This window comes from Pyxicephalus adspersus, chromosome 9, assembly GCF_032062135.1.
Source record: "Pyxicephalus adspersus chromosome 9, UCB_Pads_2.0, whole genome shotgun sequence".
NCBI lineage: Eukaryota > Metazoa > Chordata > Amphibia > Anura > Pyxicephalidae > Pyxicephalus > Pyxicephalus adspersus.
The window spans coordinates 31412361-31436503 of record NC_092866.1 but is presented as its reverse complement, the minus strand read 5'-3'; the positions used below and the strand labels follow the sequence as shown (position 1 = coordinate 31436503).

At 37.9% G+C, this 24143-nt stretch overlaps 1 protein-coding gene across 1 annotated transcript in view; it reads right to left on the bottom strand.

The window, feature by feature from the left end:
• EDC4 (enhancer of mRNA decapping 4) overlaps positions 1-24143 on the bottom strand; it is a 256361-nt gene that overhangs the window by 2101 nt on the left and 230117 nt on the right. The gene's annotated exons all lie outside the window — the stretch shown is intronic.

Sequence of the window (24143 nt, the reverse complement as noted above, 5' to 3'; positions counted from 1 at the left end):
AGTACATTTCAGAAAAGTTTTGTGAACAGGCAGCTAAATATGTTTTAATGCAGAAGGGAAATTGCTCATCCCTTCTGCAATAAACAACCTGCCTGCTGACCATTTTCTTTTTTATGTACAGTTCCGCTTTAAGGTGAATCTGTCCCTAGATTATGCACATGAATGTTTGAGAAAGAAGTTGGGTGGAAACTACTGACCTTTAAATGTCCTCATAGTATATTATGCCTACCCCGAATAATGTATAGACAATAAAGACAAAGAAGAAATCTGGGGTTTGAAGGGAAACTAAATGTGGTATAATTATAGGTAAGTTATATTGTGAGTCATATAACATACACACAACTCAAAGAATAAATACAATCAAAATTAAGCACAACAAACATATAGTCCCATCCCCTCAGGTAGGCTGAAAGGGGAGTGTTATAGGACTGGCGCTCTAGACATAGTAAATCTCTATGCAGATGAACTGTGCAATTGGTTGAGAGTAATGTGTAACATACTGACGCGTTTCGCCTATATATGCTTTTTCAGGGGACCTCTTAAGTCACAAAAAGTAACTGAATATGGAAACAATAATTGTATAAGTATACATAAGAATTGTAAAAATAGTTGCCAAAATAAAGGTAAGTATACAAGTTGGTGTTGTGGTAATAAATACTTTAGAACAGGTGGGTAAACATGTAGTTAAAAAACAGGTGCTGATGTGATATAATGATATATAAGGCTGCTGGCCAATATAGAAAGTGTTAAAAAATGCCAAAATACTGTAACAGTGGTACAGATGTGTATACTATTTATACAACTACTAAAATTGATGATGGTCATCGTGAAATTGGTGGAAATATGTCTACCAAGACCTTTATAATAACAGTTAGCAATGTCAATGAATGAGTAGGACCTGTAAATCCTCTGTTGTTTACAGGAACACGAATAATATATATCGCTTTAGTTCATACACGTGAAAAACATAGTACATAGTTGGTTCCAATGTAATAAGCTCAATAAAAGGGTATTCACAGGACAATATTGTGCAGAAAAATGTAAGTTAAGTATGTCAATCTATATCTACTAATATACTATCTAATATATATATATATATATATATATATATATATATATATATTGACATCATGGGTATATATTAATAAAAATAAGCATTGTTATGGTAATAGTGCATCATATTTATATGTAGATATATGTAGATAAGTAGATAAAATGCTTACTTACAGTTTGGAAGGTACAGAAAGATGGGAAAAGAAATTGGGATAAATATGAAATATGTAGGAAATGAGTGCATCTGTTTTGAAGCTTGAGGAGGAAAAAACAAAAAATGGCAAGTTAAAATAAACTTGTCAGTTGGGAATAGAAATTATTTTTTTGGGGGCTGTTAACAGAAAATATGAGTCTTGATATATAATGGCTGGGTGCATACCTTGAGATGATAGTAAAAGTCAGGTGGTGGTGCTGTAGGAGAAAATGGATGCAGCAAGAATGATGCTGCACGTATGGCTCTTTAAAAGCAAGATGGGGGAGTGTATTGAGTTCGGAAATTGCTCCTGCGCATGTGCCGGTGATCGCACATGTGCACTAGGTAGCAGGATAGTTTCCACCCTTAGTTATTGCCAATTTGGACCCAGTTGGGAGTGTGTAGGTATGGAATATACTCCTGCGCATGTGCCGGGGATCGCGCATGCTCAGTAGGTAGCAGGATGACTTCCGCCCTTAACTTATGCCCATTTGGGCCAGGGTGGGGAATAAATGGCGTCCGGAGATTGCTCCTGCGCCAAAAGTAGCTACTGTGTATGCGCCGACTAACTATCTCATTGGGGGCTTAAATGGTTGAAAAAGAATAGCAATTAGAAGTACCTAAAGAGAATGGAAGTACAATTTAAAACAAAAGAATGTCAGTATACAAAAGTAATTGTAAGTTAATGATGTAGATAAGAAATATGATGAACTATGATCGTAATAAACAGTGAAAAAATATGACATACAAATATATGAAAATGACAATCGTCCAATGAATAGAACAATGAATACTATATTATTATACATAATTATATTATAAATTTAAACCTTAAAATGGTAGTAACAGTTCAATTACTAATAATAGTAAATATCAAATAATATATACATGAATATATGAAAATAAAATACAATAATTCCACAAAGTCTTTCATGATGATGATTGTTGCTAAATTGAACATAGATATTTATGATAAGAACATGTATGCTATAATGGTATAAATAGGATATCCCATCCCAATGAAGTACAGTGTGGATATGCAAAGTTCGCATTTGAGCCATTACTGCCTAAACTATGATATTCAGTGATAATGAGAGTTTAGACTTTATGAGTGGATAGTAGTAATGAACCCCACCTTTGAATCAACATGATATCTAAAAATGTATGGATTGAATGCATCGAATAATAGGTGTCAGTGGGTATATAAGTATAAGGAATGAGGGTGATATTCATGTATTATGCAAAATATGTTTGTAGCTGACCATATCATTAGGACTAGGTGCCTTAGTGGCTTGTAGGTTGAAGATCCATTTGCATTCAGTCTGTAATAATCTGGAGTCTCTATTGCCCCCTCTGGGGTTCGTGAGAACATGCTCGAGACCAGTAAAGGAGATCATTGTGGGATAAAACTTATGGAGGGTTCCAACACGGTAGCTGAGTGGTGATAATTCTTCCGGAAGTTATGCAGTGGATTCATTCATAAATTCTTTTCTTAGATGGTCTCTTGGTTTTATTTATGTAGAATGAGCCCCATTTGATAGAAATTACCACTCTTTAGGTAGTACAGTTGATATGGTGGTTTGGTCGGTGTCCTACCGTTTGGAAGAACCGTACATAAGTATTCTTGTATCCATTGGCACTGAGTACAAAGTACCGCATTGGAAGGTGCCTTTTGTGTTGATTGATGATGTGGTAGTGGTCAGATGACTGTGGACTGGTTAGTATTTTAGGGAGGGTGCTCTTCTGAAGACAAGTTTGGGTTTCTTACCCACAAAATTTGCGAGCGATGGATCATCACTTAGAATGTTTCAATGTTTTCGACAGATTTGTCGCAATACAAGGTGTTGAGTGTTGTATTTAGTGATAATTCGAATTTGTGTTGTGTTATCCTTTGTGACAAAATTATTTTTGAAGAGTAGTTCCCTTCTAGTTTTGGTTTCTACTTTTTTACTTTTACTACTTTTCTACTTTCTAAGCTTTTTTAAGGAGTTCTTTAAAAAAGCCCATTTCAAGTAATCTTGATTGAAGTAATTTTGCTTCCTGAATTTAATCAGCTTGTGTTGAACAATTTCTTTTCAATCATAAGTATTGACTGTATGGTATGTCCTTTATGAGGAAGTTTGGGTGGGAGCTGGAGGCATGTAAAATTATGTTTCTGGCTGTCTTTTTTCTGTAGAGTGGCGCTGTGATGAGATTTTCATGCTTCAGGATGTACAGGTCTAGAAAGGCTATGCGGGTATGGCTATGGTCCATGGTCAACAAACAACTCAAATGCAGTTGAACTGCAGAATTTCAGCTTTAATTCAGTGGGTTGAACAAAAAGATTGCATATAAATGTGAGGAACTAAATTTTTTTTTTTTTTTTTTTTTTAAACAAAATCACTTTATTTCAGGGGCTCAAAAGTAATTGGAAAAATTAAAAAGCTAAAAAAAAATGTTCATTTCTAATACTAGGTTGAAAACCCTTTGCTGGCAATGACAGCCTGTAGTCTTGAACTCATGGACATCACCAAATGCTGGGTTTCCTCCTTTTTAATGCTCTGCCAGGCCTTTACTGCAGCAGCTTTCAGTTGCTGTTTGTTTGTGGGCTTTTCTGTCCAAAGTTTAGTCTTCAACATGTGAAATTGCATGCTCAATTGGGTTCAGATCAGGTGAGGACTTGGCCATTCAAGAATATTCCAGTTCTTTGTTTTAATAAACTCCTGGGTTGCTTTGGCTGTATGTTTTGGGTCATTGTCCATCTGTATTATGAAATGCTTCCCAATCAATTTGACTGCATTTAGCTGGATTTGAGCAGACTGTATGTCTCTGAACACCTCAGAATTAATTCAGCTGCTTCTGTCCTATGTCACATCATCGATAAACACTAGTGTCCTAGTGCACTGGCAGCCATGCACGCCTAAGCCATTACACTGCCTCCGCCATGTTTTACAGATGATGTGGTATGCTTTGGATCATGAGCTGTTCCACACCTCCATACTTTTTTCTTGCCATAATTCTGGTAAAGGTTGATCTTGGTTTCATCTGTCCAAAGAATGTTTTTTCCAAAACTGTGCTGGCTTTTTTTTTTAGATGTTTTTGAGCAAAGTCCAATCTAGCCTTCCTATTCTTGAGGCTTATGAGTGGCTTGCACCTTGCAGTGCACCTTCTGTATTTTACTTTCATGCACTCTTCTCTTTATGGTAGACTTGGATATCGATACGCCTACCTTCTGGAGAGTGTTGTTCACTTGGTTGGCTGTTGTTAAGGGGTTTCTCTTCGCCATGGAAATGATTCTGCGATCATCCATTACTTTTGTCTTTTGTGGATGTCCAGGTCTTTTGGCGTTGCTAAGTTCACCGGTGCTTTGTTTCTTTCTCATGATGTACCAAACTGTAGATTTTGCCACTCCTAATATTGTAGCAATTTCTCAGATGGATTTTTTTTCCTGTTTTTGCAGCTTAAGGATAGCTTGCTTTACCTGCATAGAGAGCTCCTTTGACTGCATGTTGTCTGTTCACAGCAAAATCTTTCACATACAAGCAACCCCCCCACCCTCAAAATCAACTCCAGGCCTTTTATGTGCTTAATTGATAATGACATAACGAAGGAATAAGAAAAAAGTTGTCTCTGTCCAATTGTTTATGGACCTAACTGTGGATGTTCTTGGTGTGAGTGGTGTTCTTCAGTTGTTGAAATAATTCTTTCTCCCATTCTCCAAGATAGATCTTTTTCTGTTATGAGCAGCCTCTCAAAAATTTATTTATATTCCCAACTGATAAGTTTATTTTAATAACTTGCCATTTTTTGGTTTTTCCTCCCTAAGCTCCAAAACAGATGTGCTCATTTCCTACATTAGTTATATTGATCCCAATTTCTCTTCTCATCTTTCTCTACCTCTCAAACTGTAAGTAAAGCATTTTATCTACAAAAAGGATTTGGCAAACAATGATGGTAAAAGCAGCAATGGTTCAAAGAACCTGTTCACCAATGCTAGAAGTCTAGCAAACAAAATAGGGGAGTTGGAAGCCCTAGTGAGTGAGGAGGATTATGACTTAGTTGGCATTGCTGAATCCTGGCTTTGTTCTTCATATGACTGGGCTGTCAACATTCCTGGGTATACTCTCTTTCGTAAAGACAGAGTCAAACGAAAGGGTGACGGTGTCTGTCTGTATGTGAGAAGTGATCTAAAAGTGAATATGAAAGTGAAAAGAAATTGCGAATGGAACAAGCGATGAAGTCGAGGCATTATGGGTGGAGTTGAATGTGGGGTTGAATAACACACAATTATTGGAGTCTGCTATAGGCCCCCAGTGCTAAGGAAGACATTAAAAAATCAACTTCTAGCACAGATGGAAAAAGCAGCAAAATGTGGAAGTGTTTTAATCATGGGAGATTTGAACGACCCTGACATTGACTGGAGTAATGGCACTAGAGGAACAGCAAAAGGGAGGAAATCTGTGAATTTAATACAAGATAATTTTATGGTACAATTTATAGAAGCCCCAACTAGAAATGATACTCTGCTGGACCTTGTCCTTTCCAACAATGCAGAGCTTATAACTATGGTGCATATAAAACGAGAATCTTGGTAGCAGAGACCATAATATGATTTCATTTAATGTAAGTTGTAAACTGGAAGCAAAAACAGGAAAGATAAAAACATTTAAATTTTAAGAGAGCAGATTTTCCATTATAAAGGGCGGCTCTCTGTGACTTGGACTGGGAAACAATATTGTCATCAAAAAACACAGATCATAAATGGGAATGTTTCAAGTCTGTTCTACAAAAGCACACTGAAAAATATATTCCGATGGGTAATAAGTTTAAGAGACTAAAATTAAAACCTCACAGCTGATGTTAAAGCCATAAGGAACAAGAAAAGGGCATTCCAAAAATATAAAAATTGAAGGATCACCTTCATTATCATTATACAGTATTTATATAGCGCCATCATATTACGCATCGCTGTACAAAGTCCATAGTCGTGTCACTAACTGTCCCTCAAAGGAGCTCACATTCTAATGTCCCTACCATAGTCAAATGTCATTAATGTAGTCTAAGGTCATTTTTTTTAGGGAGAAGCCAAATAACCTCACTGCATGTTTTTGGGATGTGGGAGGAAACCGGAGTACCCGGAGGAAACACACGCAGACACGGGGAGAACCTGCAAACTCCATACAGATAATGTCCTGGCTGGGAATTGAACCTGGGACCTATCGCTGCAAAGGCCAGAGTGCTAACCCCTGAGCCACCCCATGATTTGAAAACTTTAAAGAATATAACAAAAGATGTAAAAAGGAGATAAAATGTGCAAAAAACTTCAAAATGAAAGACAGATTGCAAGGGAAAGTAAGGCAAACCCCACATTTTTTAAAAAAATATAATAGCAAAAAGGTCAGATCTGAGCATGTAGGCCCCTTAACAGATGTCGCTGGGTTGGTAACTGGGGATAAAGAAAAGGCAGATTTACTAAACACTTTTTAGCTTTGTGTACACAAAGGAAAATGGCAGAGCTCAAGTCCAAATTCATAATAGCAGTATCTGCCTTAGATGAGTCACAATGGCTCAGAACTGATATGATTAAGCAACAGCTGGGAAAAATTAAGGTTGACAAAGCACCAGGACCAAGTGTCCTCAAAGAGCTGAGCTTGTTTATTTCAAAGCCAAATTTCTAATTTTTAGAGACTCTTTAGTCACTGGCAGGGTGCCGATGGATTGGCGTAAGGCCAATGTGGTTCCTATCTTCAAAATGGGAGCAAAGTCATTACCAGGTAACTACAGACTAGTTAGTTTAACGTCCATAGTTCTAAAGGTCCCAGAGAGTTCATAAAGAACCACATAGAGGAGTTTCTGCTAGAAAATATTATTATAAGTGATAGTCAGCATGGCAGAGAGAAAGAAAGACAGTTGTCAAACAAGTTGTCAAACAAATTTACTCTCTTTTTATGAGGAAGTAAGTAAACAGGTAGACAGTGGAGTAGCAGTTGATAGAGTGTAAATGGACTTTGCTAAAGCATTTGACACTGTACCCCACAGACGGTTAATATGCAAGTTAGGGTCAATAGGTTTAGAAAAGTCAATCTGTAAATGGATAGAGAACTGGCTTAAAGACCACATCCAGAGAGTTGTAATTATTGATTCATACTCTGAATGGTCTAAGGTTATTAGTGGTGTACCCCAGGGTTCAGTGATGGGACCTTTATTGTTTAACATCTTTATAAATTATATAGAGTTTGGGAATAAAAGTACCATTTCTGTGTTTGCAGATGGCACCAAACTTTGTAATGGAATTAGGTCCATACAGGATGTCTAAAATCTACAAGCAGACCTGGATGTACTGTTTAATTGGGCAGCCAAGTGGCAAATATTTATTATAGATAAATGAAAAATTATGCACTTGGGCGCTAACAACATGCATGCTTCTTCTGTCTAGGGGGAATACATTTGGGAAAGTCAGACATGGAAAAGGATCTGGGGGCTCCAGTAGATCATAGACTTAATAACAGCATGCAATGCCAAGCTGCAATATCCAAAGCTAGTAAAGTACTTTCTTGAATTAAAAGAGTAATAACTGCAGAGATGGAGCCATAATCCTTCCCCTGTACAAAGCATTGGTCAGACCACATCTGGAATATCCAGTCCAGTTATGGGCACCAGTTCACAAAAAGGACATTGCTGAATTGGAGAGTACAGAAAAGGGCAACTAAATTAATAAAAGGAATGGAGGAGCTCAGCTATGAAGAGAGATTAGCTGAACTGAATCTATTCTTCCTTGAGAGGAGACGTTTAAGGGGGGATATGATCACCCTGTATAAATATGCAAACAGTCCATATAAAAAACTCTGTTCCCCATTATTCATTTTGAGATCATTACAAAGAACAAGAGGGCACTCTTTGCGTCTGGAAGAAAAGTTTAGGCTCCAGACAAGGAAGGGATTCTTCACTGTAAGGTCTGTGAAAATGTGGAATCGGCTCCCTCAGGAAGTAGTTTTAGCAACTACTATAGATTGCTTTAAAAAAAAGCTGAATGCTTTTCTAGAAGCACATAATCTAACTGGGTATTAAGGAGTTAAAGTAAAAAAAAGTGACTGTTGATCCAGGAAACATCCGATTGCTTTATAGAATCAAGAAGGATTTTTTTTTCCCCTGTTGAAGCAAATTGTACCAGGGTTTTTTTCCTTCCTCTGGACCAACTATGTCTTAAAGGGTTTTATATCTGGGATATGTTTATTTCCCTAGTGGTTGAACTTGATGGTTCAACCACTGGGACTTAGTCTTTTTTCAACCTAACCTACTATGTAACTATGAATATGATATAATGCACTATTATCATAGCAATGCCTATTTTTAATAATATATATTTATGAGGTCAGTAAATATATACTCTGTATATTTTCTACCAGTGGGGCTTTAATAGTAGATATAGATTGACATACCTAGATATAGATTGACATACCTAACTGCCATTTTTCTGCACAATATTATCCTGTGAATTCCCTTTTATTGCGTTTATTACCAACTATGTACTATGTTTTTCATGTGTATGATAACTAAAGCGGTATATAAAACTGGCGTTCTTGTAAACAACATACAAGATTTGTTTTACTCATTCATTGACATTTCTGACTGTTAATATAAAGGTTTTGGTAGACATAATTCCACCAATTTCACGATGACCATCATCAATCTTAGTAATTGTATAAATTATTAGTATACACATCTTTACCACTGTTACAGTAATTTGGCATTTTTGAACACATTCAATATTGGCCAGTAAACTATTTTTTACTAGTCCTATGTATACTTTTACAATTATTGTTTTCATATTCAGTTACTCTTTATGGCTCAAAGGTCCCCGGAAGAAGCCTGTATAGGTGAAACACGTCGTTTTCCTTCAAACTCCAGATTTCTTCTTCATCTTTATCGTCTATGCAGATGAATGTATTTACATTTTCTGAACAGTAAAAACACTTGAAAACAAGTCATTATTCACGCTACAGCTATAGAAATTGTGGAATAAAAACTATGGTCAAAGTTTACAACAGAGAAAGAAAAATGGCATTTATTTTCCATACATAGCGTAGTCTAGCAACCTACCAAACATCCAATACAAAAAAACAGCAGGTGTTTCTAAGCTGTCCAAAAGAAGCTTAATCCTTACTTTGGAGTGTTTGTTGTGATCTTTGTGAACAAGACGACACAGATGTACTTTAAATCATTTGCAGGCCACTGTAGGCCAAGATGAAGTAACAGCATGAAATGTAAAAATCATTTAAAAAGAGAAAAACAAACACCACCCAAGATCATCACATATATGTTTGTCCATAGTTTTTTTTTATTATTATATACAGTTTGTAAAAAAAAAAGAAATACATTTGTTTGCTGAAATAGACCGAGGTAAAACAAAGAGGTCGAAATCTTAGTATATTTGTGATCTTTTATGATTGTGAGGTTCTACTTGGGACTAATTACAGAATTCTAGCTTAAATAAGCCTTCAATTTTGCGATTTAATTACACTGGGTGAATGTTTTGGACAAACAGTAGCATGACTTCCGAACTGAAGCAAAATATCTTGCAACACTCTCCTCTAAGCTGCTCCCCACTACTCCTACCAGTGAATTGATTATTGATCGTGCTCACAAGATGCCCAAAACCTGCACATTTACCCTGGGCATGTTTCTAGGGGATGTCCTAGTTTGAGTATATTACAGAAAAAACATCAGATTTTCTTTAAGAAAAATATACATATAATACTACCTGCTCCTTACTCAAACTATACTATATTTGAAGACTTATCTACAACTACTATGGGTGCACGTAAACGATAACTTTGCTTACACATGGAGATTGCCAGTTAAACAAATTGTTTCAAAAGATGGTATTACAAATGTGATTGCAAATCCCAAATCTGGTCTAACCTTTCTGAATCAATGGGGTATAAAACTTACATAACCATCATCAACAGGATCTTCACAAACCTATATTGCCCTTATTATTCCACCTCTGTGCCTTATGCTATTTTAGCTTACAAGTTTGCTATTGGCGCTTTAAATTACAGTGCTGATATTTTTTCACCCCCCAAATGAATCGGTTCCACATTACTAAAATTTCGATACTAAGCCAACATTCTTCACTTTTATACCCAATTGTCAAATTACTTTTTACACTTACCTTGTCAGTCTTCCTGCGTTCCTGTTCAGTTGTTTTTTTTTTGAGTCTTCAGTTGCCATGTTTATTTGTTCTCCACAAGGGTGAACTATGTTTTTTGTGAATTTCAACGATGGTCTCCTTTACTAACTCTAAATACGGAGTGCCATGACAGCCGTTATCAAAACTGCTTCTTGGAAGGATGCGATCTCCATCAAAACTGATATTTTTTGTCTTCAAGAAACCCACTTCCATCACCACAAATAGTTTTGACACATCTTTCATACAAGAACCACAGCAGAAAAAGATGAGTGTCTATTGCAATAAGCAAAAATGTTTCCGTTCAATTAATACACCAAGTTGTAGATCCTAATGGCCGTTAGTGTTGTCTTAATCTAAAAATCTATGCTGAAGCAATTGCTTTAAGATTGCTGGATATTACACCATTGGTAATTAATACAGATTAAGTAGAATTTGCTGAAGGCGATCAAGCCACTGATGGCACTAGACGAATGTTGGCATTGTCCAATTTAGTAGAATCTTCAAATACCCCTTCAACATTTCTGACATTAGATTCAGAAAAAGCATTTGATAGCTACATTTGGTTTTCAAAGTCCTATTCTGCCCCCTCTGCTACAGAGTTTTATATCTTGTCCCTTTTAAATTAGAAATGGTACAAGACAGGACTTTTTCTCCAAAATTTCAGTCTCAGTCTCAGTCTATACGCTCAGTCTATACGCTCAGTCTATACGCTCCAATCCACATATTAAAGGAATTTCATCAGGTAACCAATCCCATACTATAGTGACGTAATCTTGTCACTATCAGAACCCAGCTCTTTGTTAGCAGAACTTATTTAGGAATTGGATAACTTTAGTAAGAACAACAACCATAGAAAACACAAAAACGGGACTTTTAAGACCAATTCATTCAATACTTTTACAAATAAGTAAAAACCTTTTAATAAATACAATGTTTCGTAACAATACCAATTTTGATACATAAAAGCATTAAACCAATGTGCATCTCCTACGGGGACACCAAAAGAGAGTAAGATTTCTTACTATAAAGTTAACATGACAAAATGCAATATTATGCATGTAGGCATTTCCCCATGACTATTTAATGTTTTATCACATTCATATAGTTCTTCAAAAGTTCACAATTCTCTAAACATATTTGGGTTTAGGATTTACCATTCTTTCTGTATGAAAAGAATTATGTTCCTTTACGGTCATTGGTTAGAAAGGAAACACAAAAATTGGAAAGACTCCAGGTTAACTGGCTAGGCAGATTAGCTGCATTCAAAATGATGGTTCTGTCAAATTATTGTACATTTTTAGGGCTGCAGTTGTTCCCAATCAATAAATAATTTACAACTTTACGGTAAATTGCCAACTCATACATTTGGGCCCACAAAAAACAAAGTAGCTACAAATAATCTAATAAAGTGGCATCTATACTGGACCAAATAGGTCAATGTATAAATGCTAAATTGGAAAAAAACGGGCCTAACTAGTAAACCAACTCCTTCCTAGCCACAATTATCTAAACTTATTACTAGCCACTACAATCGACCCCCATAAAACAATACCATCATTACCTTCTAAACAAGTATCTGGGCTTGCTTTTATCTCCCCTTCAGGATCACATCTATTCCATTCCTCTTCCTTAACCCCCTAACCGCTAAGCCCGTAATTTCTCACACTAAATATTTTTGCTCTTTTGGTTAAGCCCGTATTTTTTCGCCTACACTAAAATCCCCATTTTTTTGAACTAGTCATCCCTAACTTTAATGTAACATCTGGGATAAGAAAAGGTCTTCAAAGTATTGAGAATGTATCACAACCTTCATCTCTATTGGACCAATTCAAACTAAATAAAATTAAAAATTGGCTGCATAAACATTCCAGGGACCAAAGTAAAATACCTAATAACATTTGGACAAGACTTATCTCTTTTACAAGCTCCAATGGAAAATTTTCCTTTTTTTTTTTATTACAGTTCACTGCAAGGAAAAAATATCTGGTCCCATACTCAATTGATTTTTAAATGGGAATCAGACTTAGGCACTACTTAAGATCAAGGGAAATGGTTAAAACCGATCCATTAAAACCTTACCTCCTCTTTTATACTTTATAAACTTTATAAAAAATGTTATGAGATGGTACCAAACTCCTGTTATTTTAACCAAATACAGTTAGGTCCTGTATTTGAACATAGACAACAGAGACAACTTTTTTCTAATTTTGGTTCTTTACATTACAATTAATTTTAAAAAAATGTTTGCAAATGTGAGGAACTAAAGCCTTTTTTTAACACAATCACTTCATTTCAGGAGCTCAAAAGTATTTCGACAAATTAAAAAGCTGAAAATAAAATGTTCATTTCTAGTACTTGGTTGAAAACCTTTTGCTGGCAATGACAGCCTGTAGTCTTGAACTCATGGAGTGGCTTGCACCTTGCAATTCACCCTCTGTATTTACTTTCATGCCGTCTTCTCTTTATGGTAGACTTGGATATCAATACGCCCTACCTCCTGCAGAGTGTTGTTCACTTGGTTGTAGTGAATGGTTTTTTTCTTCACCATGGAAATGTTGTTTTCCGTGGACTTCCAGGTCTTTTGGTATGGCTAAGTTCACCAGTGCTTTGTTTCTTTCTCAGACTGTACCAAACTGCAGATTTTGCCACTCCTAATATTGTAGCAATATCTCGGATGGGTTTTTTCTTTTTTTGCAGCTTAAGGATGGCTTGTTTCACCTGCATGGAGAGCTCCTTTGACCGCATGTTGTCTGTTCACAGCAAAATCTTCAACATACAAGCAGCGAACCCCCCCTCATATAAACTACAGGCCTTTAATCTGCTTAATTGATGATGACATAACGAAGGATTTGCCTACACCAGCCCATGAAATAGCCTTTGAGTTTATTGTCTAATTACGTTTGAGCCCCTGAAATGAAGTGATTGTGTAAAAAAAAGGGCTTTAGTTCCTCACATTTGTATGCATTTTGTTCAACCCATTGAAGTAAAGCTGAAAGTCTTCAGTTCAACTGCATCTGAGTTGTTTCATTAAAAACAATTGTAGTAATGTACAGAAATAAAATTAGAAAAAAAGTTGTCTGTCAAAATATTTATGGGCCTAACTGTAAAACTCCAATATATCACCCCTGTGTTGGAGATGCAATGAAGAACCAGGAGAGCTTTTCCAAATCTTGTACTCAGCAGTATAGCAGTAGACAAATTCGGTTAGACCTAGCACCCATGGATACAGTTATACAATAATGGATAGCCCTCTATACTTTTCTATTGATTATCACCATTCTATATCGGATTGTTTGTATTTTTATATATTTCTGGCAATTTTATAAATGTTCACATATTAGTATTTTACTAAAAGATATTCACCCTTGTCTATATTTTCCCCGATTTTTAGGATGTTCACTCGCCTTATCTCTCCAATTTCTGTTTATTCTTTGTTGTCTTTGTATTTTCCTGCTTTTTGATGTTCTATCAGATGTTGTATATTTTGAAAACCCCAATAAACAATTTTCATTCTTGATCAAACTAGGTTTTGGAGCAAAAATTATTAACCCACATGAAAAGGCAGAGAAATTCTGTATTTACTATAGTAATCTATAATCTTAAAAAATACTCATTAACCCACTAACCGCTAACCACAGATCTAGAAGAGTTTTTGATAGGGCTTAACTTGCTTAGTTTGTCTGAAATAACTTTAAAAAGCTTTAGCTATGGAAATACAGTCATTAAATTTTTACCTAACAATAAAACACTTTGTCTTATTTGTCGGCATGGAAAAAAAAAACTTTCTATTGTTCTTCCAGAAGACGATACCTCCACTCTATGGCATGTTATTTTCAAAAGTTCAAGGAACGTGATTGTTCTAGAAAATTCTTATAAGGTCCTTATGAGATGGTATCTCACTCCTGCTAGAATAGCGCATGTATTTGCCTTTCTTTCACAAAATTGCTTTAGAGGATGTAATGTGAAAGGTCATATCTGGGGGCTTTGCCCTAAAATATCTAGATTATGGATAAGGGCATACCATATGATTTACCTTACCCAAGGAACCTCGACATGCTCTATTTCATGTTCCTTTTGCTAATGTTGATAGAAAATCCTCTATTCTTATCACTCATATTTTATGACTACTAAACAAACTATCATATGTGCATGGAAATCTTTGGTTTTACATGTTTTAGAATTTAAAAATCAAATGCATTCTACTATAGTTAATGAGAAAATTACAGTTACTGGTAATGATACTCAGTATAGGTTTTTGGCAGTCTGGCACCCTTGGTTGGAATATTATCTGCCTTCTCCGAGAACTCTCTCTCCACATTTAAATTTTATTTTATCTAGTGCTTTAATGGGACGTCTCCTTTCCCTTTCACCTCCCTCTTTTTTCTCTCTTTAAACCATGTGTGTACGTTAGGAGCAAAAAGGAAAGAGATATATCCCTAGGGAAAAAAATTCTTAATACCACTTTAGTGGTTGCCCAGCCATTAAAGCATATATGTGTAGGGGGAGAGTGGAAAGAATGGCTTTTAGTGGCAAGCTAGTATTAAAATCTAATAAAATCCTTTATATAAACCAAGTCAGAAAAAACAAATACACAAAAACCAAAAGACATAATTCCCATCAAGGAGTTCTCTTCAATAAAGATACAGAGAGTAGGGCTCCTTACAAATCATTGGAGACATTTGTGGTCAAACCTTGTTATTATTAATAAGATGTTCAATGCTTAGAAGAGAAAAATGCTCCTTTTTTGGACTTCGAAAATCCAAGAATTGACTTACAAATGAGTGTAAATAGCTTTTTTATCACATTAATAAAAACCTTTGTACCAGAAAAATTTTTTTGACTATAATGCTGATCAAGATGTTAAATTTCATGCATAAAGGTCATCATGGCTTGCTCATCTAAAATGAACTGTCAAAGCTTGATGTTCCATTGTTCAACTTTACAACATCCTCACCATCAGAGGCTCTGGAGAAAACCTGGTTACTGCTTGGACTCTGCGCCTTGGCCCTTCTTAGGGCTCACACCACCTTCGTGCAAGCCATAGTGCCCCCTAGTGGCCCTGTCTCCCCGACCGTGACAGTTTGGACGAACCAAGACTACACCCTTCCAGACTTCAGCAGGCCCCAAACAGTTACTCTCCCAGAGGCTTGACTCCCAGGAAGCTACCCAAATCCAGGTGATTCGCCAGCTTCATGCACTTTCTGATCCCCTGGATCATCTGCTTGATTCTCCAAGTGCACCGACTGCACCACAAGCCCAAGCCTAGGCCCAGCCTCCTGCCCTCACAGTGGCCTCTGCATTGAACTTGCCACCCATGGCTTCAACAACATTCTCCTGTGCTTGATTGGACTACTCCTGAGGTATTGGCTTGGGGTTCCTCATGTCACTCCTCATGCCTGGCCAAGCTCACGCCTATCAGGCCTCTTGCTTTCTCTACTCGTCAAGTTGCTCCGTTCATTCCAATCCAGTAAATGGTTTTCCAAAATGTGTTCTCTAAGTGCAATGCTGAACAGCGACCTCCCACAGGCCTTACGACTGTGCAATAGACCTCAATCCCAAGGGTCAGTCCTTGGACCGGTTCTCTTTTCTCTGTACACCTTCTCTCTCGGTAGTCTCATATCCTCCTTTGGCTTACAGTACCATCTGTATGCTGATGACACTCAAATCTATCTGTCCACCCCTGACCTGTCTCCCTCAGTCCTGGATAAGGTCTCATGCTACCTGTCAGCCATCTCATCATGGATGTCTGACCGATTCCTGAAACTCAACCTGGATAGAACAGAACTCATCATCATCCCCCCCTCAAATTCCAAATCTTTCCCTGACATATATATAACTGTTAACAACACTGTTATTCGGCCCTCCCCTCAGGCACGTTGTCTTGGTGTCACCTTTGACTCAGCCCTCTCATTTACCCCCCATATTCAGAACATTTCCAGGTCCTGTCACTTTCACCTACGCAACATCTCCAAAATCCGGCCCTACCTGTCCCCTGAGACCACCAAACTCCTTGTACATGCTCTTATCTCCCGTCTGGACTACTGTAACATCCTTCTCACTGGTATTCCACTAACCTGACTCGCTCCTCTACAATCTATCATGAATGCTGCAGCCAGACTCATCCATCTTTCACTCCGCTCCTCTTCCACTGCATCTCTTTGTAAGTCTCTCCATTGGCTTCCATTTCACCTTAGAATCAAATTTAAGCTCCTGTGCTTTGCCTTCAAATCCCTAAACAGTTATTGTTCCACTTACATTTCTGACTTGGTAAAAAAAATACTCCCCCTGCCGCTCTCTCCGCTCCTCCAATGACCTACTAATGACTTCCTCACTCATAACCTCATCACACGCACGGATACAAGACTTCTCTAGAGCTGCCCCGACTTTCTGGAATGATCTTCCTCATCCTATTCAGCTTGCTCCTACTTACTGCTCATTTAAAAGAGCACTCAAAACCCATTTTTTCAAACTTGCCTACCCGTCTTCGTCTGTTTTTTGAAACCACCACTACTTCCCACCCATACATATCTCTCATCCTATTGTGTGTGAAATTCCCCCACATACTAGATTGTAAGCTCTTCGGGGCAGGGTTCTCTCCTCCTGTATCATTGTCTGTATTAGTCTGTCATTTGCAATCCCTATTTAATGTACAGCGCTGCGTAATATGTTGGCGCTATATAAATCCTGTTTAATATCAATAATAATAATAATAATTCCGAATTCCATTCTTCCCAGAGGTAGGGTGTACCCCCCTAGTCTCCTGTAAACCAAGGCAATCACTGATTACATCAATGAGAATTTGCAGAGGGGGTTTATACACAAGTCCTCTTCTCCTGCTGGTGCAGGGGTTTTCTTTGTCCACAAAAAAGATAGGACTCTCCGGCCAAGTACAGACTACCGCGGTCTAAACGATATCACCATAAAGAACAGCTACCCTCTGCCACTCATTCCTGAGCTCTTTGACCGTTTCCGTGGTGCACAGATCTTCACCAAACTAGACCTCCGAGGTGCATATAATTTAATTTGTATCAAGGAAGGGGATAAATGGAAAACGGCATTTAACACCAAAGATGGCCACTACGAGTACCTTGCAATGCCCTTCGATCTCTGCAATGCCCTGGCTGTTTTCCAGCACTCTGTGAATGAGGTGTTTTGTGATCTTTTATATATCTGTGTTGTGGTTTAACCTGGATGACATCCCCTGACTTGCCCACTCACATACAGCATGTCTGTTTAGTCCTACAACAGCTCCATGACAATGGACTATATGCAAAGGCGGAAAAGTGCTTATTGAAACTCCCCCAGGTGCCCTTTCTGGGCTACATTGTTTCCAAAGAGGGTCTCTCCATGGATCCTGACAAGGTTGCAGCAATTTCCAACTGGCCACTACCCTGCGGCCTTAAGGCTACCCAACGCTTTTTAGGAATTACCAATTTATTAGGAATTATTCCACGCTGATTGCTCCCATCACGGCTCTGACATGGAGGGATGCAAATCCTAAGGAATGGCCCTCTGAGACTATAACTAAACCTTTCACAATCAAAGTTGATGCTACCTCTATTGCAGTGGGAGCAATTCTCATCCAGAGCCCCGCTGGTGCCAGATGACCATGCACATTCTTTTCCAAGAAGTTCTCCCCGGCGGAGAAATATTTCATTGGAGACAGAGAACTGTTAGCTATCAAGCTAGCTCTGGGATAATAGTGATACCTCTTGGAGGGTTCTCCTCATAAGATCCAAAATTTTACTGATCATAAGAACCTCCAGTATCTGCGCGCCATCTCAACCCTCAGAAAGCCCACTGGTCTTTGTTCTTTTCTCGCTTTAATTTTGTGATTTCCTTTAAACCCGGTTTTGCTAACTCCTGAGCAGATGCTCTATCTCGCTCCTTTGATCCACAGGATTCAGAAACTGCTGTGGAACCAGAGTTTATCATTCCTCCAGCCTGCACTCTGGCCTTGACATCTATCCAGGAATCCGCTATCCCCCTGGAAAAACCCTGGCGCCTCCTCAACTCCGTACTAAAGTCTTACATTGGGCACATGACTCCAAGCTTTCTGGCCATCCAGGCGTTCACAGAACCTTTACCTTTCTTTCCCGACAGTACTGGTGGCCCAATCTTCACAAGGATGTGACAGACTATGTCAAGGCCTGTGCTGTCTGTGCTCAAACAAAGTCTGCCACTTGACCCCCTGCAGGCCCACTTCTTCCACTACCTATTCCCACTGAACCCTGGTGTCATATATCCATGGATTTTACCATCTGCTGTAGCATTGGTGCCAATCTTCATTCGGGAAATTTTCTGACTTCACGGTATGCCCACTAATATTGTGTCAGACCGCGGGGTGCAGTTTACTTTCCGCTTCTGGAAAGGCTTCCGTAGATCCCTGGATATCTGTGCAGAACTCTCTTCAGCCTATCATCCGCAGACTAATGGGCAGACGGAGAAAGTCAATCAGTTCTTGAAGCAATATCTTCGAGCCCTGCTATCTGCTCACCATGATGACTGGGTGACTTTGCTTCCTTGGGCAGAATTTTCTCACAAAAATCATGTTTGCACCAGCAATAATGAGTCTCAATTTTTTATTGTTTACGGCAAACATTCCCGCATTCCTTCTCCTATACCCTGTTCCACTGAAGTACCTGCACTCTGTGCCCTGCAGAGGGACTTCAACCGTATTTGGGGCTCAACATCAGAACATTAGGTCCACATTAAAATGTACTTGTGAACTATTTACAAGCTTAGAGCTTTTGAGACCTAGTGTTGGTGTGATATTCCGAGTAAGTTTGTTGTAAATATGGTAATTTTGGATTACAAAATTTAAAAATGGTATAGTAAAATGTGGATGGCAATTTTAATTTTTTTATTTTTTACAAAACCAAAAGATAATGAAGACAGCCCCTGAGGGGGCAAACATTTTAGGAACGAATGAAAACAAAAGCTACATTTACCACGCATACTGCGCATGCCCCTGATTATACTTTCCTGATGTCAGGCATGCACAGAAGGAGCAGCCTATTGCCACAGACACAAATACCCCAGAAGGATCCTCCCTAAAAAATAGAAAAGAAAAACACATTTTTCCATTATATAAAAGGCCAAAGTCACTCTTTATATAATGTTAAAATGTAGTGATGCTTTAAGAGCATTGAGCATGTGATGGAGGCAGGATAGCCAGTGAAAAAAATTAAAAACTTAAATTTATTCACCCAAGTGTGCAAGTACAATGACATCGACAGCAACACAGTGTGATAGCTGTGTGTAAAGGCTGCTTGTCATGTTCTGCAGCCTAAAAACTCACTGTATTCAATCCTTCAGATTTTCTAAAATGTTGGTTGTAACAATTTGACATTTTCACAGGGGACCCTCATGGCTACTAACCAAAATTTCTTTAAAGAATTTTAGGATATGGGGGTAACAAGTTTAAAAACCTGTGAAAATTGAACATTGAGGTAGCCGTTTTAAAGGCAAGTGCACCTAGGAGCCCAAATTAAAAATGCAAATTTAGGGACCACCTGAGCCATTTTACATAGCAGGGAGAATTAGGGTAGGGCCCCTAAATTCTTTAGAATGGGGAGGTGCAGCATACTGAAAATGTAGGTCACATGAAAAGTGGGGTCACATGTATAACCCCCCATGTCATTAGCATGGCATCATTAGAACATAAACAACATCTGCCCATCAAAACACCCTGCCCTGTTACACTTAAATGTCTGCTTCCCTACCCTGAACCCTCATTTCTCTAGAACAGAGGTGCAGGTAAACAAATATATAGGTGCAAATGGAGGATACGTGTGGCTAACACCCCCCAAACTTTCATCACTTTGACATCATTACAACAATTTCTGCCCAACAAAATGCAATTCTCTGTTACACGACTGTATTCTACCAGTACCTGAACCGCAATTTGGTTTTGATGGGCAGTGTTCTTTATGTTCTAAAAATGCCATAGTGATAACATTTTGGCTGTTAGCCACAGATGTCCCCCCCCCCCCCATTTTCACTTTCTTACACTTCCCCATTGCAGAGAAATTGGGGTTCAAAAAAGAGAAGCAGACAGGGTAACATAGTATGACAGATATAGATTTTTGACAGGTAGGTATCAATTTAGGGACCCCACCCCAATGCTCCTTGCTATGTAAGTGGCTCGGGGGTCCCCAATTTTCAATTTCAATAATGACTCCTAGGCACACTTGGTTTGGAAACATCAACCCCAATGTTGTATTTTCAAGTTTTTTAAATTCTGATCCCTATATCTTTAAATTCTTATAATCTGGGGGGAAATTGTGGTACTATTTCAAGTCATTACGACCAACGGATTAGGAGATTCGAAAGTTTGTAAACAGTGAGCTGTAAGGATGCACAATCACATGCAGACTTCACACACACAGCTCTGATGATGTCTTTCTACACGAACAATCGGGCGGATACATTTACAAGCAGCTTTTTTTTCCAATAGAAGAAACAGCAAGTGGTAAAGGAAAGGGGGGAGGGACAGCCTGTGACCAGATCTCAATCTAGCTGTTCTGTGCTGTTCTCAACTGTCCGGCTCTTATCAGCCGCTGGAATCCTCTGAACGGATAACAGCTAACAGAGCAGCCTCTCTGTTGTCCATTCAGAGGATTGGAATTGCAGATGAGAGCCAGGCAGAGGGGGTACAGCAGCTGGGGCTCTCCGCCCACTAAAAGGGGGCTGAGGAGAACTATGCTATATAAAAAAAATACAGCTGGTAACACAATACTTCATGCAACCAATGCAGACCCAGGTCCACTAGTTAAGAGCATACCATTTAGTCAATACCTGAGACTCCAGAAAATTGCTCTACGCAGTATGACGATGATCAAGAATCTAAAGCACTACAAGCTTGTCTGCTTCAATGTGGATACTATAACAAATTACTAAAAAAGACATACCACCCGGTTAACAATCTGGATGGACATGAACTTTAAAAACAAAAAAAACAACCAAACAGGTGTCAAGAATCATTACATGCTAAGACACCATGATACATTGGGACAAATGTGCTCCAGATATTGGCATATTTTAAGATCTGACCACAACATAAAAAAATGATTGGAGATACACCACAGATAGTATTCCCCAGAGCCATTTCATTAAAACAGTGGTCGGCAACCTTTTCAGACCGGCCGACCACTAAATTTTCCGGCTTCGGACCGCGTATTGCGCAAGAAACTTCCCCTTTAGTGACGTCATGATGCCAGAACCCGCCCACTATCCTATCGCAGGTCTGAGCCTGCACTACACCTGTACTACAATAGGGGTTATTTGCCAACATGCCTGTGTGGATCCTTCTTAACGTGTTTGGAAAAAAAAATTAACAGTTAACCAAACCAAAAAAATAAAAACACCAGTTGAGTACCATGTGGCCAGAAAACTCAACTACAACCCTAACATGATTAACTTTTTTTCCTTTAGAACACATCCCAAAAAATTACCAGGGAGAGGATCTGGACACCAGATTACTGCAACTAGAAACAAAATAGATAGTGACACTTCGAGCCACCACACTTCCAGGGCCTAATGACATGCTTAGCTACAAATCCTTTCTGAAAATAAGCAAAATTTTGTTTATGCATCACCTTATTGTTTAGATACATTACCTACTTTTGAATTAGAGATTATTTTAACCCACAGATCCTACAAGTGATATCTTCTTGGACTAATAAATTTGTACAAGTGATTTGAAGAATAGACTGCATTACTTGTATTGGCCAAGATATGTCACCTAAAAAAACATATATATCATTTAGCCTTTACAAAACGCATTATCCAAATGACTCACGTCTAGATCAGTATGCACTTGGTAAATAGTGAATAGCTGATATATAGATATATATCATAACTTGATAGCTATATATCATAACTTGATTAATAATATAGATGTGTATCTATGTTTAAATTCCATATCCTTTATATACCAATATATAGATATTATGTAACTATGTACAGAATATCACATATTTTTGAACCATTATTACCAATTGTGATATTTTTGATCAGACTCCTTTAGGGCATACTCCTCTTTTGATACCATGGATTTCTGAAGCAATATTGACGTACATATATCTCAAAATATATAAAATGTTATTATGATCCTTTCTGTCATGAAATACTAAGGAGAAATCAGCTACTGCCCAAACTATCTTTATCTGTTATGACAATATAGCCATAATATGTTACTTTTGCATGTTTTTACATTGCACTAAAAAAAAGCATATTTTTTAACATTGTACCTGCTTACCTAGGTTACATCCCTATTTATGTATACTATATGTTTAATTGAATTAATACAACAAATGTAATCATGCTCTTTTTCTTTTTTCTAAGGATTCTAAGTTAAAAGCTCACATATAAATAATCAACCATACATATTTACACACTAAATTTGTGTTTAGTTTTATCATACATCCTACACAATTAAATTACACAAATCCAAACAATGCGTCCCTTAATCTCCCTTTGTCAAGCAGTGACTTACAAGGGGCAAAGCACTGGTGATTCTACTCCGGTGGAAGTATGACAAAAGCGTTGACTTTCAGCCGACACATCTGTCTTCTGAGTCGCTCCTCAAATGATTGTGGAGAAATGTCTACAGTCACCTCCCCAGCAGCCATCCTGAACCTCAGCGTCTTGGGGTCACTGGAGGGAGTGAGCCGCCTTTCTGAAAAGGGGGAGGGCCCAGTGACGTCACTCGTATCAACCATGTGGTTCTGCACGTGGACGCTGCAGGCCTTTTTCAGGGGAGCTGCAGACAGCTCTCAGGATGCTAGTTCAGCCGGCAGATGTCTTCAGCACTTCATCTACAACCTTCCCTTAAGGTAAGAATTTTCTTCCCACTCTATTTTAAGTGACAGAACATTTACCAGAGTCTAAAGAAATTACACTTTACGTCCATTCTTTTAAATGACAGATGGAAACTTTTCCCCCCCTATGTTATCACTATAACTGACATTCAGGTTCTATTTCAAATCAGGTTGAGTAAGAATTTCTCAGTACAATTATCAACATGTGATACATTTTAATTATATATACCAACTAATAGGAGATTTTATTACTGTTGTATTCCATATAGCTATGTACAGTCTTTTGGTTCATATAATCCTGCAATAAGAAGTCCTGTATTCAATGGTCTTAAAACATTACCAAGTAAGTTGATTTATTTTCCACACCCCTAAATATATATTCATTACCCACTCATTAACTATTTCTGGCCCTGGTACTTACAGCTTAGGATTCTCAACCACACTGAAAACTCATATTCTATTTGCTTTCTCAATAACCTTGATATTCAACCATTCAAGACCTACTTAAACAACATCTCATATTATTACCATCACCTATGTACACACATATTCTTATAAACCTGTTTAATATACATGCTTGTTTTATAACAATTTTTGCATGCTAGTAATTGATAAACAATTCAATATTTTGTACTTTTATTAATGTTAGCTACCTGTCTCAAACTCTACTGAGGAAGCCAGTTAGGCGAAATGCATCCGGAATAAGAAATTTAAGGACCTTGCTTAAAGTGTTTCAAGGAGACTACTCACCTAAGGATAAACAAGGACAGTAACATACTAGATACAGGTGAACTTGTTTAGGTATGCATCCCAAAATAACCGCTCAAACTGTGGGGCAGGGATAACAATCAATCAACTCTGTAATGTTACACACCCATGTATCATTGGTGAATTGAATTTG